This window comes from Sturnira hondurensis, unplaced genomic scaffold (assembly GCF_014824575.4).
Source record: "Sturnira hondurensis isolate 20B ecotype Veracruz unplaced genomic scaffold, ASM1482457v3 Scaffold0002840, whole genome shotgun sequence".
Classification (NCBI taxonomy): Eukaryota; Metazoa; Chordata; class Mammalia; order Chiroptera; family Phyllostomidae; genus Sturnira; species Sturnira hondurensis.
In genome coordinates this window covers 19,938,863-19,955,900 of record NW_028075471.1, presented here as the reverse complement: position 1 = coordinate 19,955,900, position 17,038 = coordinate 19,938,863, and positions in this window count along the sequence as shown.

Sequence of the window (17,038 nt, the reverse complement as noted above, 5' to 3'; positions counted from 1 at the left end):
TTATTTATTTATGTATTTTTATCATGTTTTTATTGCTGCTCAAATTCAGTTGTCTCCATTTTTCCACCACCACTTTCCCCTGCCTCACCCACTCCCACCTCCCACCCTCAATCCTATCCCCTTTGTCTTTGTCCATTGTCCTTTATATGTGTTCCTTGATGACCCTTTCTCTTCTTTCCCTTGTTATCTCCCCCCCACCCCCGTTACTGTCAGTTTGTTCCTTATTTCATTGTCTCTGGTTATATTTTGCTGGCTTGTTTTGTTGATTAGGTTCCACTTATACGTGAGATCATATGGTATTTGTCTTTCACCGCTGGGATTACTTCACTTAGCACGATGCTCTCTAGTTCCAATCATGCCATCCCAAAGGGTAGGAGTTCCTTCTTTCTTCTGCATAATATTCCATTGTGTAAGTGTACCACAGTTTTTTTTATCCACTCCTTTACTAATGGGCACCTAGGTTGCTTCCGGCACTTGGCTATTGTAAATTGTGCTGTTATGAACATTGATATGCATAGGTTCTATTGAATTAGTGTTTCAGGGTTCTTGGGATATAATCCCAGCAGTGGAATTGCCAAGTTAAAAGGCAGTTCCACTTTCAGTTTTCTGAGGAAATTCCATATTGTTTTCCACAGTGGCTGCCCCAGTCTGCATTCCCACCAACAGTGTACTAGGGTTCCCTTTTCTCCACAACCTCACCAGTCATTAAATTAAATAATACATTCAAAGAAACTAGCACAGTGCCTGGCTATAGGTGTCCAATAAAAGCTCTGTGGTAGTTAACACAATAAAATGTAGCTTATCATATATACATATGACAGAGTAATAACTTCACAATGAAGTGTAGGAATGAATTCTTCTGATACTTTAACAGCCACAATCACCAGATCAAGGTTTCAGAATTCCTCAACCAATGTTGGGGCATCCCCAGTCACAAATCTGAAGCTTTAATACATGTTATGTTATTCATCATGAGCCAGCCATCATTCTATTGACTCTTTTTTAAGAATGGCAACAGAACAAAAAACACTAGTTATACTTGTCTCTGAATTTCTACAAGATTCCATGTTGTCTTATAAGTCATCTAAAACTTCAATTAAATTTTGAATTATTCTCATATTAACATTATATCTTAATTCTTTGAGAACTCATTATATTTAAAATTCTAGGAATGAGAATATTTAAACACATGGAACCATGGCAGGATGTAAGCACAAATAATACATTGGTTCTCAATGAGGGTGAAATACCTTTCCAGGAAGCATTCAGAATTGTGGAAAGGATGTTTTGGACTGTCACAATGAATGACATGTACTACTGGTATATGCTAAATCTTCTTCAATGCTCTAGACATTCCAGCACAACCAAAAATTGTCCTAAGTCAAATGCCAACATGGGGGTCTTGTTGAGAAACACTGGGCTAAGGCCTTTTGTTTAGGCCTTGCAGGTTTACCAGTATCATGTTGGTACATGACCCAGTGAAGCAGAAATTCCTGGATCTGTCTTGTCACTTTCCCTCTCCCTTAAGGTGACTTTTGCAACAAAGATAAAATAAGGCAAAGTAACCCTTGATTAGTAGCTGGGTTTTGGTCTCAAACAAAAGTAAAACTTGGAACTAGGCTTAAACAAACAGAAGACTGTTTTTGTAAACCCTGCTAAAGCAATAGGAAAAGCCTGATTTACCTCCTTCCCCTGAATCTAAACCCAAGTTTTGGATTATACTGCTTTGATTGGTGGAAAAGTACAGCATCTAATGTCATAGAAAAGGGTACCAGAAACCATATTTATGGCTCACATAATTTCTCAGTTGGATGTGTAGCATACCAAATGCTTGTTTATTTGTCCCTGTACCCCTAAAATCTATTTGTCCCCCTGAAATTTTGACAGGTGTTGTCAAAAAGATAATCAGTTTCTTAAGCCATAAACTAAGTATTGATAGGTACTGTCCTTGGTCTCAGTTTTCCTCACCTCCTGTATTAGTTATCTATTGTGGCATAACACACTACCCCCAATTTTGGTAACTTGAGGTCACACACATACAATGATATCATTTCTGTGGGTCAAGAATTCAGCACAAATTTGCTGGGTCCTCCATTTCACAGATTCTTACAAGGCTGCAATCAAAGTGTTGCCCCAGGTGTGTGGTATCGTCTGAAGGTTCTCCTAGTGGAGGAACCACCTCTAAGCTCACTCACAAGGTTGTTGGCAAGATCTGGTTTCTTTCAGGTCATGGGACTGAGAGTCTCTCTTGCTTGATGGCTGTTGGCCAGAGGCTGGTGTCAGGTTCTCTACTAGGTGTTGTTTCTATCAAAGTAGGCATACAAGAAGAGCCAAGGAGGGAATGCCAGCAAGGCTGAAGTAACACTTTTTTGTAACCTTTTTCAGAATTGACATCCTATCACTTTGTTAGAAGAAATCATTAAATCTAGCCCACACTCAAGGGGAGAGAATTACAAAGGGGCTTGAATCCCAGGAAGCAGAATTATTTGGAGCCGTTTACTAAAATTAATTGATTGATTAATTAATTAATATTGTCCTGTTACAGTTGTCCCAATCCCCCACCTCACTGTTGCACTCCCCTGTCCCACCCACCCATCACCTTCCCCCACTCCCCTCCCATTGTCAAATCCCCACCCTGTTGTTCATGTCCATAGGACACTCATACTTGTTTTTTACCTGGGCCTTCCCCTTCTTTCCGGCCTAATCCCCCTCTCCCTTCCTCTCTGGTCATTCGAAGTATGTTCCTTGTTTCCATGCCTCTGATTCTATTTTGCTCATTTGTTTGTTTTGTTGATTAGGTTCCACTTATAGGTGAGATCATATGTTTGTGCTGCCCGGCTTATTTCACTTAGCATAATACTCTCCAGTTTCATCCATGCTATCTCAAAGGGTAGGAATTCTTTCTTTCTTTCTGCTGTGCAGTATTCCATTGTACAAACGAACCACAGTTTTTTGATCCACACATTTACTGATGGGCACTTAGGCTGTTTTTAGCACTTGGCTATTGTAAATAGTGCCACTATGAACATAGGGGTGCATAAGTTGTTTCAATTGGTGACTCAGGATTCTTAGGGCATATTCTCAGCAGTGTAATTGCTGGGTGAAAGGCAGTTCTGTTTTTAGCTTTTTGAGGAAATTCCATACTATTTTTCACAGTGGCTGCACCAGTCTACATTCCCATCAACATTGCACTAGGGTTCCCTTTTCTTCACAGCCTCACCAGCACTTGTTGATTGTTGATTTGTTAATAATGGCCATTCTGACTTGTGTGAGGTGGTATCTCATTGTAGTTTTAATCTGTAGCTCTCTGATAGCTAGTGATGTTGAACATCCTTTCATATGGCTCATAAGCCCTTTGTATGTCCTCCTCGGAGAAGTGTCTGTTCAAGTCCTTTGCTGACTTTCAAATTAGATTGTTTTCCTGGCATTGAGTTGTATGAGCTCTTTATATATTTTGGAGATCAAACCCTTGTCCGAGGTATCATTGGTAAATATGTTTTTCTATATGGTTGATTCTTTTTTCATTTTGATATGTTCTTTAGCCATGGAGAAGCTTTTTAATTTGATGTACTCCCATTTGTTTATTCTTTCCTTTATTTCTTTAAAAGGCTGCCTCTTCTACCTTGCATCTCCAAAGGATTATCAAGTTCTGACAACTCCATGACCAAAACATAACAGGCATCTATCTATGCACTTCTCTCCCAAATTGTCAGCAGTGATAGCTTGACAAAGCCAAACCTTGCTCGATTCTGATGGCTTCATTTTCATTGTATTTTGTATAATTTTTACCCACTCCTACCTCCTCCCCCTCCCACTCTGAATTGTGTGATGTGGCTGTTTTATGACCTAGAAATGACAGCAGTTACCTTCTAATTGATCCCCTTGCTTCTTCCCATGCCTTCTTTTAACTGTTAAACTAGAATGATTTTAAGGACATAAGTAAAGATTTATTTTTAGACAGAGGGAAAGGGGGGGAGAAAGAGAGGGAGAGAGAAATCAATGTGTGGTTACCTTTCACTCCTCGCACGGGGGAACCTGGCCCACAACTCAGGCATGTGCGCCCCAACCAAGGAATTGAACCAGCGACCTTTTTGTTCACAGGCTGGCACTCAATCCATGGAGCCATACCAGTCAGCAGCCAGGACTTTTAGTAACACATGCCTACCTCAAGAAACAAGAAAAATCTGAAATAAACAATCTAAGCTTACAAATAAAAAAAATATGCAAAAGAACAACAAACAAAGGTCAGAGTAGAAGTAAAAAATAATAGCGGTCACAGCAGAAATAAATAAAATAGTCTAAAAAACTAATAGAAAAGATCAATGAAACCAAGAGGTTATTCTTTTTTTTAAGGTTTTATTTATTTATCTTTAGAGGGGAAGGGAAGGAGAGAAGGAGAGAAGTATCAATGTATGGTTGCCTCTTGTGAGTCCCCTGCTAGGAACTGGCCTGCAACCCAGGCATGTACCCTGACTGGGAATCGAACCGTGATCGTGTGGTTCACAGGCCCATGCTCAATCCACTGAGCTACATCAGCCAGGGCCCAAGAGCTTATTCTTTAAATATATAAACTAAATTGATAAACCTTTAGTTAGATTCATCAAGAGAAAAAGAAGAGAATTCAAATAAATGGCAAATAAAGGAGAAGTGACAACCAATATCACAGAAATACAAAGGGTTATAAGGAAATATGATGAAAAATGGTATGCTAAGAAATTGGATACCTTAGAAGAAATCGATAAATTCCTAGAAACATACAATTTTCTAAGGCCACATGAGGAAGAAACAGAAAACCTGAACAAACTGATAATTCCTAATAAATTTGAATCAGTATTCAAAAACTTCAAAAAAATGTCTTGGACAAGATGGCTTCACAGGTGAATTTTACCAAACATTCAAAAAAGAATTAATACCTATTCTTTTCAAACTATTACAGAAAATTAAGGAAAAGGAAAGGCTTCCTAACTCATTTTACAAGGCCTAAATTATCCTGACACCAAAACCAGAAAAACACACTATAGAAAAAGAAAATTATGAGCCAATATCCCTGATGTACACAGATGCAAAAATTTTCCAACAAGTATTAGCACATCAAATTTAGCAACAGATTAAACAGATCATACACCATGATCAAGTGAGATTCATTCTTGGAATGCAAGGTTGGTTAAGTAATCACAATTTGGCTAGTGTGGTACATTTACCATGAACATAAAATAAAGAATAAAAATCATATGATCATATCAATAGATGCAGAAAAAGCATTTGATGAAATCCAGTGTTTATGATAAAAGCTCTCAGCAGCATAGGGATAGAGGTAACATACCTCAAAGTAATAATATCTGTTATGAGGAACCCACAACTAAAACCATAATCAATAGTAAAAAGCTAAAATCTTTTTCTCTTTTGTGTGTGTTAAATACATTTATTGTAAACTTTGGACACAAAAGTAAGTTTTCCAGGCCATCAACATTAAAATCAAAAAGATGCAAAACTACACAAATTCATATAATTATAGAAATGATACCACTCCCTGATGTTTAAAGAATTTCTACCTGTGAGGAATTACCTAAAAAGCATTAGATTTCAGAAGTATTTCACTACCAAAACTCTGGCTAACACTGTAAACTAAGATTTTTGGAAGGAAGTTCCACAAGTTGGCTAATATTTGTTTTTTTAAATTTTTTTTAAAAGTTCCTATTTTGCTCATAAGTTTATTTTGGTAGATTCCAAATATAAGTGAGATAATATAGTATTTTACTATCTCTGATTAGCATATTTCACTGAACTTAATAATCTCCAGGCCCATTCATGCTGTCACAAATGGTAAGAATTACTTCTTTTTTTATAGCTGAGTAGTATTCCACTGTGTATACAGCTTTTTTATCTACTCATCTACCAATAGGCACTTGGGCTGTTTCTGGATTTTGGCTGTTGTAAATAATGCTGCTATGATCATGGGGGTGCATATATTCTTTCCAAATGGTGTTCTGTGATTCTTGAGATATATTTCCAGATATGGAATCACTGGGTCAAAAGGCAATATAATTTTTAATTCTTCGAGGAAACTCCATACTGCTTTTCACAATGGCTGAACCAGCAGCAGTGCACTAGGGTTCCCTCTTCTCTGCTTCCTCACCAGCACTTGTTTGATGATAGCCATATTGGAAGTCATGAGGTGATATCTCATTGCAATTTTAATTTTCATCTCACTGATTTTAGTGATGTTGAGCATTTTTTCCTATGTCTATTAGCTTTCTGGAGGTCCTCTTCAAAGAAGTGTTTATTCAATTTCTTTGTCCATTTTTTTCAGTTGAATTGTTTGTTTTCCTGGTGTTGAGTTGTTTATATATTTTGGAAATTAACTTCTTATCATATTTATCATTGGCAAATATGTTCTCCCATAGTTGTTTCCCTTTTCATTATGTTGATGCTTTCTTTTGCTTTACAAAAGATTTTTAGTTGGATATAGTCTGATTTATTTATTTTTCCTTTGTTTCCCTTGCCCTAGGAGATAAATTGAGAAAAATATTATTACACAAAATATCTGAGATTTTACTACCTGTTTTCTTCTAGGATTTTTATTGTTCTGTGACTTACCTTTATGTCTTTTTTTAATATGGGTTTTGAGTTTATTCTCATATATGGTGTAAATTGATGGTATAATTTCATTTTTATGCATGTACATGTCCAATTTTCCTAACACCATTTATTGAAGAGACTCTTTACTCCATTGTATGCTCTTGTCTTCCTTGTTAAATATCAATTGACCATAAAAGCATGGTTTGATTTCTAGGCTATCTGTTCTGTTCTATTCATATATATACCTATATTTAGGCATATAGGCACATATGCCTATATATGCCTATATGCCTATGTTCTATTCATATATATGCCAGTACCAGGCTGTTTTGAATTTAATTGCCTTGTAGTATAGTTTGATATCAGGTATTGATCCCTATAATGATGTAATTCTTTCTCAAGATTTCTGAGGCTATTTGGAGTCTTTTGGAGTTACATATAAATATTTGGAATACTTGTCTTAGTTCTGTGAAATATGCTACTAGTATTTAATAGGTACTATGTTGAAGCTATAGATTCCTTTAGGTAGTATGTACATTTTAATGGTATTAATTTTTCCAATCCATGTACACAGTATATGTTTCCATTTATTTTTATTTTCCTCAATTTTTTTCTTTAATGTTCTATGATTTTCCGAGTGTAGCTCTTATACCTCTGTGGCTAAATTAATTCCTAGGTACCTTATTTTTTGTGTCAATAGTAAATAGAATTACTATCTCAATTTCGTTTTCTGATAGTTCATTATTGATATATTAAAATGCCACCAACTTCTGAATATTAATTTTCTATCTTGCTACTTCACCAAATTCATTTATTATATCTAGGAAATTTTTGGTGGAATCTTTAGGATTTTCTGTGTACAATATCATGTCATCTGTGGATAATGACAGTTTTCCTTCCTTCTTTCCAATTTGGATGCCTTTTATTTCTTCTTCTTATAAGGTAAAATAGCTGTGGCTAGAACTTCCAGTACTATGTTTTAAGAGTGATAGAAACAGACATCTCTGTCTTATCCCTGATCTTAAGGGAAATCCTTTAATTTTTTGCCCAATGAATGTGAAGTTGGCTGTAGAATTTTCATATATGGCCTTTATTATGTTTAGGTATGATCCCTCTATTTCTATTTTGCTAGGGTTTTTATCATAAATGGGTGCTTGATTTCATCAGGTGTTTTTGTGTATCTGTTGTTATGCTTGTATCATTTTTCTTTCTCATTTTTAAATGATGTACAACATTTATTGATTTGAAAATATTGTACTGATCTTACATCCCCAGAAAAAACCCCACTTGATCATAATATATGATCTTTCTAATGTATTGCTCTATCTTATTTGTTAATATTTTGTTGTGGATTTTTGCATCTATGCTCATTTGGGATATTCACATATAATTTTCTTTCTTTGTAGAGTCTTTTTCTGGTTTTGTAATTAGGATAATGCTGGCATTATAAAAAGAGCTTGAACATGTTTACCCCTCTTGAATTATTCAGAATACTTTGAGAAGGATAGGTGTTAGTTTTTCTGTGAATGTTTGGTAAAACTCACATATGAAGCCATCTGGTTCTGCATTTTTGTTTCCTTACAGTTTTTGTTTTTGTTTTTGATTACTGCACTGATTTCATTAGTTGTTATCTGTCTGTTCAGGTTTTCTGTTTCTTCCTGATTCAATTTTGAAGATTGTATGTTTCTAGGATTTTGTTCATTATGCCCAGTCCAATTAGTTAGCATGTAGTTGTGTGTAGTATTTTGTTACAATTTTTTGTATTTCTGATGATAGTTGATACTTTGCTTCAATTTCTGCATCAGCTGGTTCTTTTAAAAAGATTTAAAAAATTGATAAACTTTCATCCAGAGTCATCAAAAGTAAGAGAGAAAAGCCAAATAAATAAAATCAGAAATGAAAGAGTAGAAATTACAACTAATGTCATAGAAACACACAGGATTGTAAGAAATTACTAGAATAATTATGCCAATAAATTTGAAAACCTGGGTTTTCAAACCTGGGTAAAATGGAAAATTTTCTAGAAACATATAGTCTTCCAAAACTGAGTCAAGAATAATCAGAAAGCCTGAACAGGCTGATAATGGAAAGTGAAATTGAAGCAGTAATAAAAAAAAAAACACCCGACACACAAAAGTTCTGAACTGGACAGTTTCACAGGAGAATTTTACAAAACATGTAAGGAAGAGCTAATCCCTATCCTTCTCACACTATTGCAAAAAGTCCAAGAGGAGGGAAGGCTCCAAAACTCTTATTATGAGGCCAACATCATCCTAATCCCAAAACCAGAGAAACATACAACAAAGAAAGAAAACTGCAGGCCAATATCACTGATGAACATAGATGGTAAAATCCACAACAGATTACTGGCAAACTGCATCCAGCAATACATTAAAAAGATCATACACCAAGTTTCCAAGACGTTTGTGAGAAAGGTGGGAGCAGAGTCCACCTCCCCCTGTGACAGGTGGAACACCTAGTTCATTCTCTGAGGAATACAGTGAATAGCCAGCAGTATCCCAACATATATGAAGGTTGGGTTCCAAAAATTGTAGAGGACGTTGAAAAATCAGACAGTAAGGAGATTGCTTCAGGACAATAAGGTCCCTGAGACCAGCATGGGGACCAGGGTAGCTACAGCTCCAGGCCAGGCTGGGCTTTCTGGGCCCCTGCAGGATTCCTGGAAGAGAGCCAGGTCAATGGCTCTCTCCCCTACCAAATGGAGAATATAGAGTCACCAGGATGGACCTGGATGCTTTTAAATATTTGGACCTTAAATGTTTAAAGTCACTGGGGGTAATGAAGATGAAGTGGCAGATGCACAGGGGTGTACCCACACACTGATATGGTGGACACTGCCTGGGTCATTACCAGAGAAACTGGGGGGCCAGGTGACACCTGGAGAATGGAGCAGAGTTGGGTGCTGGCGAACCCTGACCCGGATAGTCTCCAGTCTGGTTGGAAAGTGGGGCTGTGAGAGAAGCCGGGTGCTTGTTTGGAGCAGCAGGCTTGAACAGGAAGAATTTGTCCCAATAGGAAAAAAAGGAGGATCTCTGTGGCTGTTTAGGGAGTTCTCCCAGGGGGCTGCTGCCCCCACCTCCCTGGCTGTGCCCCATGCAGCTGCCACAACCTTGGCCTTCATCTGCCCCTGACACCACAGCTATGGCTGTGACCCTGCTCTCCCTCTGGCCTCAGCAGCAGAGGCTGAGCACCCACACCCACTCACCACCCCAGCAGTGCATCCCAGAATCGCAGACCCAGAGGCACGAGCCCACACATGCTGTGGCAGCCATGGCCTTGCTACTGCCCTGCGGGGCTGGACTGGCTACCTAAGAGGAAAGAAGAGGTACCGCCCGGGCAAAGGAGAGCAGCAAGACTCAGGGAGTTTAGCAGTCCTCAGAAAGACTTAACTCAGTGTGGGAGCTGAACTACCCTGAAGAGACTTTGAGAGTGCCTAGCACCCTACGACAGCAAAGAGTGAGAAGGTGGTGTGTGAGTTGCCCCCTAATTGGTGAACCTCAAGGATAGCACAACTAGTGGGCTGAAGACGAAGGCCTGGCACAGAAGGGACGGAGTGGGGGTGAGGCGGGCAGCAGCAAACTGAGGAACTAGGCTGGAGGCTGGGCCACTGTGAAGAGTGTAGCCAGACCTTCCCCCCATCTGAACAAAAACACAGGAAGGAAGAAAAGTCAAACCCAACCCACCTCAGCCTGCTAGAGCCAGGAAGATCAGCAGAACTTGCTTGGCAGGTTTAATGCCACCAGGAGGCTTTTTCCCCCTTTCTTTTTCTTTTTTTCCCACACAGGAAACAATAAGACCCGGAGCTGTGAAAGGACCAGAGTCAGACCCAAAGAATGATAATCACAACAACTGAGAAACTAAGACAAATCAAACTTTGCTGTTCCAGAGAGATTGCAAGTTATTACTTATTTATATTATTATTGTTATTATTTCATTATTTTTACTTCTTTTACTGTATTAGTATTTTTTATTTATCTTCTTTCGATTTAGTTCTCTTCATTTGTTTGTTTAATTGCATTGTTTGACTGGATTTCGTTGTTCTCTCTTTCATAGCATATTTTTAATTTTCCTTCTTTTATATCACTTGTGTTCCAACAGCACACTACTCTGGGTCGTGTACTTCCTATTATTCAGATCACATAGATTCTGTCATGTGATTGTTGTTCCAGTATTATTGTAAATAATTATTGTTCCATACACTTGTAAAAACAACAATGCACCTGGATCTTAGCCCATTTTACCATCTTCTGAAAATTTATTACTGTTGTGGTTAACTCTATTCTCTTGCACACTACACCTATTTTCTATCATTTACTCTCAATTTACCTCATAATATGATCTCACACAAGCTCACAGTTTTCTGGATCCAACTCACAATTCTTCTCCCATTTAACAAGAGTCTTCTCTTTTTTCCTGTCTAAAAGTGGCTAGTTGGGTGAAATATCATGGTTAACACTCTATTTATCCAAAGGATCTCCTATATCTTCTCTATGGGTTGGTAATTTAAATTCCATAGAATAAACTCCTGCAGTCTTAATCCATTTTGCCTTCCCCTTCCAACTGATCAAATAAAAGAGTAGGTGGGAGCTGTGAACACCAGTATACCTGCTGAAAGAGAGAACTCACCAACAAAGGAACCACCAGCAGATAATAACGGAAGAAGGTGAAGGAGTGAGTGGAAGCCACACTAACCTCCACCTAGGACCAATCTGGAAATACTGCTAAGTGGTGGAGAAATTACCCAGAACAAACTACTGAACAAGGGCAAGAGAGAATCCTCAAAACCTTGTACACATGGGAGAATGAGCTTTAACAAAACCTGTTCACACCTGCACAACAGAATATAAGAACAGGATACAAAGTCAATATCCAGAAATCAAAGGCATTTTTGTATACCAACAAAAAAGCAGAAGCAGAAATCCAGAAAAAAAATCCCATTCGATATAGCCAAAAGAAAAATAAAATACTTGGGAATAAACCTAACCAAGGAGGTAAAAGACCTATACTCAGAAAACTACACAACACTGAAGAAAGAAATTAAGGAAGACACAAACAAATGGAAGTATGTACCATGCTCATGCATTGGAAGAATTAACATTATCAAAATGCCCATACTACCCAAAGCAATTTATAGATTTAAGGCAATTCATATTAAAGTACCAATGATACATTTCAGATATAGATCAAACATTTCAAAAATTTATGTGGAACCATAAATTAACCTGAATACCTGCAATAATTTTCAGAAAGAAGAGCAAAGTAGAAGGGGTCACAGTACTTGATTTAAACTGTATTATAAGGCCACTGTAATAAAAACAGCCAGCTACTGGCATGAGAACTGACACACAGAGAAATGAAACAGAATAGAGAGCCCAGAAATAAACCCAAGTCTCTATGGTCAATTATTATTCAACAAAGGGGGCAGAACCATAAAATGTAGTAAAAATAGTGTCTTCAACAAATGTGTTAAGATCTGAACAGCTACATGCAAAAAATAAAACTTGACCACCCACTTACACTATACACAAAAATAAATTGAATGTGGATAAAAGACTTAACTATAATTCATGATACCATTAAAGTCCTAAAGGAAAACATAGGCAGGAAAATCTCAGACATCCCACACAGCAGTATTTTCACTGATGTGTCCCCTCCAGCAAGGGACCTAATGGAAAGAATAAACAAATGGGATCTCATCAAAATAAAAAGCTTCTGCATGGCTAAAGAAAATGGCATTAAAATAAAAAGAGAATCAATTGTATGGGAAAACATATTTGACAATGATACCCAGACAAGTGTTTGGTCTCCAAAATATATAAACAGCTCATATGACTTCACTCTAGAAAACAGACAACCCAATTTAAAAATGGGCAAAAGGCATGAACAGACACTTTTCCAAGGAGGACATGTGTAGTGCACAGAGACATATGAAAAGATGCTCACCATCATTAGGTATCAGAGAGATGCAAATAGAAACCACACGAAATACCACTTTACACGATTGAGAATGGCTATCATAAACAAAGCAACAGAAAACAAGTGTTGGAGTGGATGTGGATATAAGGGAACCTGGTGAACTGTTGCTGGAAATGCAGACTGGTGCAACCACTATGGAAAACAATATAGAATCTTAGAACACTAAAAATGGAACTGCTTTTTGACCTGGCAATTCAATGCTGGGATTATACCCTAAGAACCCTGAAACACCAATCCAAAAGAACCTATGCATTCCAATGTTCAAAGCAGCACAATTTACAATAGCCAAGTGCTGGAAGCAACCCAAGTGCCCATCAGTACATGAACTGATAAAAAAACTGTGGTAAATTTACACAATGGAAAACTATGCAGCAGAAAGAAAGAAGGAGCTCCTACCCTTTGTGATAGCATGGATGGAACTGGAGAGCATTTTGCTAAATGCAATAAGCCAGGAAGTGACGGACAAACACCATACAATCTCACATTTAAGTGGACCTCATCAACAAAACAAACAAGCAAATAAAATATAAGCAGAGACATTGAAATTAAGAATAATCTGTCAGTAAGCAGAGGGGAGGTAAGAGGGCATAATGAGGGGGAAGAGGGGAAATGCTTTCAAGAACAATTATGAAGGACTAATGGGCAAAACCAAGGCCGGGTGTGTGGAAGCAGGGAAAGGAGGTGGGGATAGCTGGGGTGGTAGGTGTGGTGGTGGGGGGGTAAATGTAGACAATTGTACTTGAACAATAAAATAAATTTTTTTGAAAAGATAATACACCGTGATCAAGTGGGATTCATCCCAGGGATACAATGTTGGTTCAACATTCGCAAATCAATAAACACAATACATCATGTAAACAAAAGAAAAGACAAAAATCACATGATCATGTCAATAGATGTGGGAAAAGCATTTTATAAGGTTCAGCACCTATGTATGATAAAAAATACTCAGCAAAATGGGAGTAGAGGGCATATACCTCAACACAATAAAGGCCATATATGAGAAACCTACAGACAATGTCATACTCAAAGGGCAAAAACTAAAGCTTTCTCACTAAGATCAGGAGCAAGACAAGGGTGTCTGCTTTCTCCACTTCCTTTCACCATAGTATGGAAGTCCTAGCCACAGTAGTCAGACAAGAAAAAGAAATGAATGGCTTCCAAACCAGAAGGGAGGAAGTAAACTGTCATTGTTTGCATATCATGTGGTAGTGTACGCAGAAAACACTACAGACTCCATCAAAAACTACTCAACCTAACAAATCACTTTGGTAAAACAGTGGTATACAAAATCAGTATTCAGAAATCAAAGGCAATTGATTGCCTTTGATCAATACACCACCAACAAAATATCAGAAAAATTAATTGGGAAAAATTTCATTGGCTATAGCACCAAGAAAAACAAAGTACCTAGGAATAAACCTAACCAAGGAAGTAAGACCTGAACTGAAAATACAATACAACAATGAAGAGAGAAATTAAACAAGACACATATAAATGGAAGCATACTATGTTCATGGATTGAAGAATTAACATCATCAAAGTGTTCATACTACCCCAAACAATTTATAGAGTCAATGTAATCCCTATTAAAATACCATGGGCATATTTCACAGATACAGAAATAACCTTTGAAAAATTTATATAGAACCATAAATGACTGTGAATAGCCACAGCAATTTTGAAAAAGAAGAACAAAGTAGGAGGGACCACAATACTTGATATCAAACTATATATCAAGGCCACTGTAATCAAAACAGTCTGGTTGTGGCATTAGAACAAACATATAGATCAGTGGAAAAGAATATAGAGCCCACAAATAAATCCAAGCCTCTGTCATCAATTAATATTCAACAAAGAGAACAGAAGCATAAAAGTTAATAAAAGATTCCTATTCAACAAATGATGTTGGAAGATTGGGACAGGTACATGCAAAGAATTAAACTCGACCACCCACTTACACCATACACAAAAATAAACTCAAGTTGGATAGAAGAGTTATATATATGTCGTGATACCATAGAAGTCCTAGAGGAAAACACAGGCAGGAAAATCTCAGATATTCTATGCAGCAACATTTTTACTAACATTTTACTAACATTTTTATTAATACTAATTTTACTAATTAGTATTTTTACTAATATTATTTTGGTAAATGGAACTTTACCAAAATAAAAAGCTGCTGCATGGCTTAAAAAAATCAGCAAAATGAAAAGGGAACAAACCTTATGGGAAAACATTTGCCAGTGATACACTGGTCAAGGGTTTGATCTCCAAAATATATAATGAACACTCACAACTCTACACCAGGAAGACAAATAACCCAAGTTAAAAAATGGACAAAGGATTTGAACAGATGCTTCTCCAAGGAGGTCATAGAGAGGCCCCAGAGACATATGAAAGGATGTTCAGCACCACTAGCCATCAGAGAGGTGCAAATTAAAACCACAATAAGGTACCACTTCCCACTGGTCACAATGGCTATCATAAACAAATAAACAAGCAAGTGCTGGTGAGGCTGTGGAGAGAAGGGAACTCTATTGCACTCTTAGTGGGAATAGAGACTGGTGCAGCCACTGTGGAAAATGGTATGGAATTTCCTCAGAAAATTAAAGATGGAACTGCTTTTTGACCCAGTGATTCTGCTGCTGGGATTATACTCTAAGAATCCTGAAACACAAATCTATAAGAACCTATGCACCCCAATGTTCAAAGCAGCATGATTGACTTTATAATAGTCAAGTGCTGAAAGAAATCTTGGTGCCCATCAGTAAATGAGTGTACTAAAAAATCCGTGGTACCTTTACATAATGGAATACTATGCATCAGAAAGAAAGAAGGAGCTCCTACTCTTCATGACAGCGTAGATGGATCTGGAGAGCATTATGCTAATTAAAAAAAGCCAGGCAGTGAAAGACAAATACCATATGTCTTTCACTGCCGCCATATGTCTCACCTGTAAGTGGAACCTCATCGACAAAATCAATGAGCAAGCAAAATAGAACCATAGACATGTGTTGGGGTTTACTCTGTGTGGTTTTGGTGATTGTAGTCCTGCAAGAGCATGCTCTCAAAGGGGCTGGCAAGTCTCCCTGGAAAATCATGTCATAATGCAGGTGGCAGGCATGACTTGATTCTAACACCGAGGGTCTGTTGGGAGTCAGGCCTGAAATGTACATTTTTATCCTTTGAAGCTGACTCTGCTCAGGAATAAGCCCTGTTGGTATAATCCAGATACTTGTGTTCCAAGGCATAAGGATTGAATCTCCCTACTTTGTGATATACACTTTTATAGCCATCTGGCACCTGCATGTCTCACAGACCCGAACCTGAAAAGATTTCTGAGTTTCTTTTTTACCTATAGACAGTGTTAGTTTTTTATGGCTATAGCCTGTTGGACATTGATCGATAAACTATGCATATGTGCTGTATCCCCCTGCACTTCCCCACCCTAATAAAAGCTGGATCAGAGAAAGGCTTGCAGCATTCTCCACTAGAGGGAATTGCCTCTTTTTTCCCCATCAGAGCAACAAGATTGCATTTGGGATGACCCTTTATTTCCGTCTGCAGTGGCCCTGGGGTACCTTGTGGGCCAAAGTTAACCTCATACATGGGAATAAAGAACAGACTGACAGTAACCAGAGGGGAGGGAGGAATGGGATATTGAGGGAAAGAAGTAGAAGGGGCAAGTCAAGGAACATGTGTAGAAGACATGTGAACAAAGCCAAAAGGGGTAGGTTCAATGGTGGGAGGCATGGATGGTTGGACCAGAGGTCATTGGGGTGAAAATGGATACAGCTGTACTTGAACAACAATAAAATGAACAGCGGGGCTGGTACTACCTTTGAGAAGTTAGAGGTCAGAGGTACTGCTAAACATCTTATAAGGCGTAGGACAATAACTCACAACAAATAATTATCTGGCCCCAAATCTGAGGTGGAGAAATCCTGGGTTAGGGCAATTTTTCACAGAAGGGAGCAAATGCAAGGTACTAACAACATTCTCTGGTAGTGACAGATGGGCTCCCTGGTGCCATAAATGGCATCTGGGCAGGCATCATTATAGTACCTTCTTTAGATGTCTTTCATATATATGATATTAAACAGTGAAATCTTGAAGTGCTCCTTGGTTAGAATTCCCATGTGATCTGCATTTCATTTAATAGATGGGGCTAGCATCTTGAAATACATTGCTCAGCCCTTAGCTACACACTGCAGAAAAATGTTGTCAGAACACTTACTCAGGTCACCTGTAACTAATTTAGAGTTTCTTCAGAGGTTTGCTGAGCTTGTGTAATATTGGGAGTAGACTAAATTCTACCTGAAATACCCATTGTTATGCTATGTTATTGCCAACACTGTGCTCTTTTCACAACTCTAACTTAAATAGGTTGAAGGATTAGTATAAGAAATAAAAATAGGTGTGAGCAATATCTCCTATAGTTTAAAAACTATTGCAGATA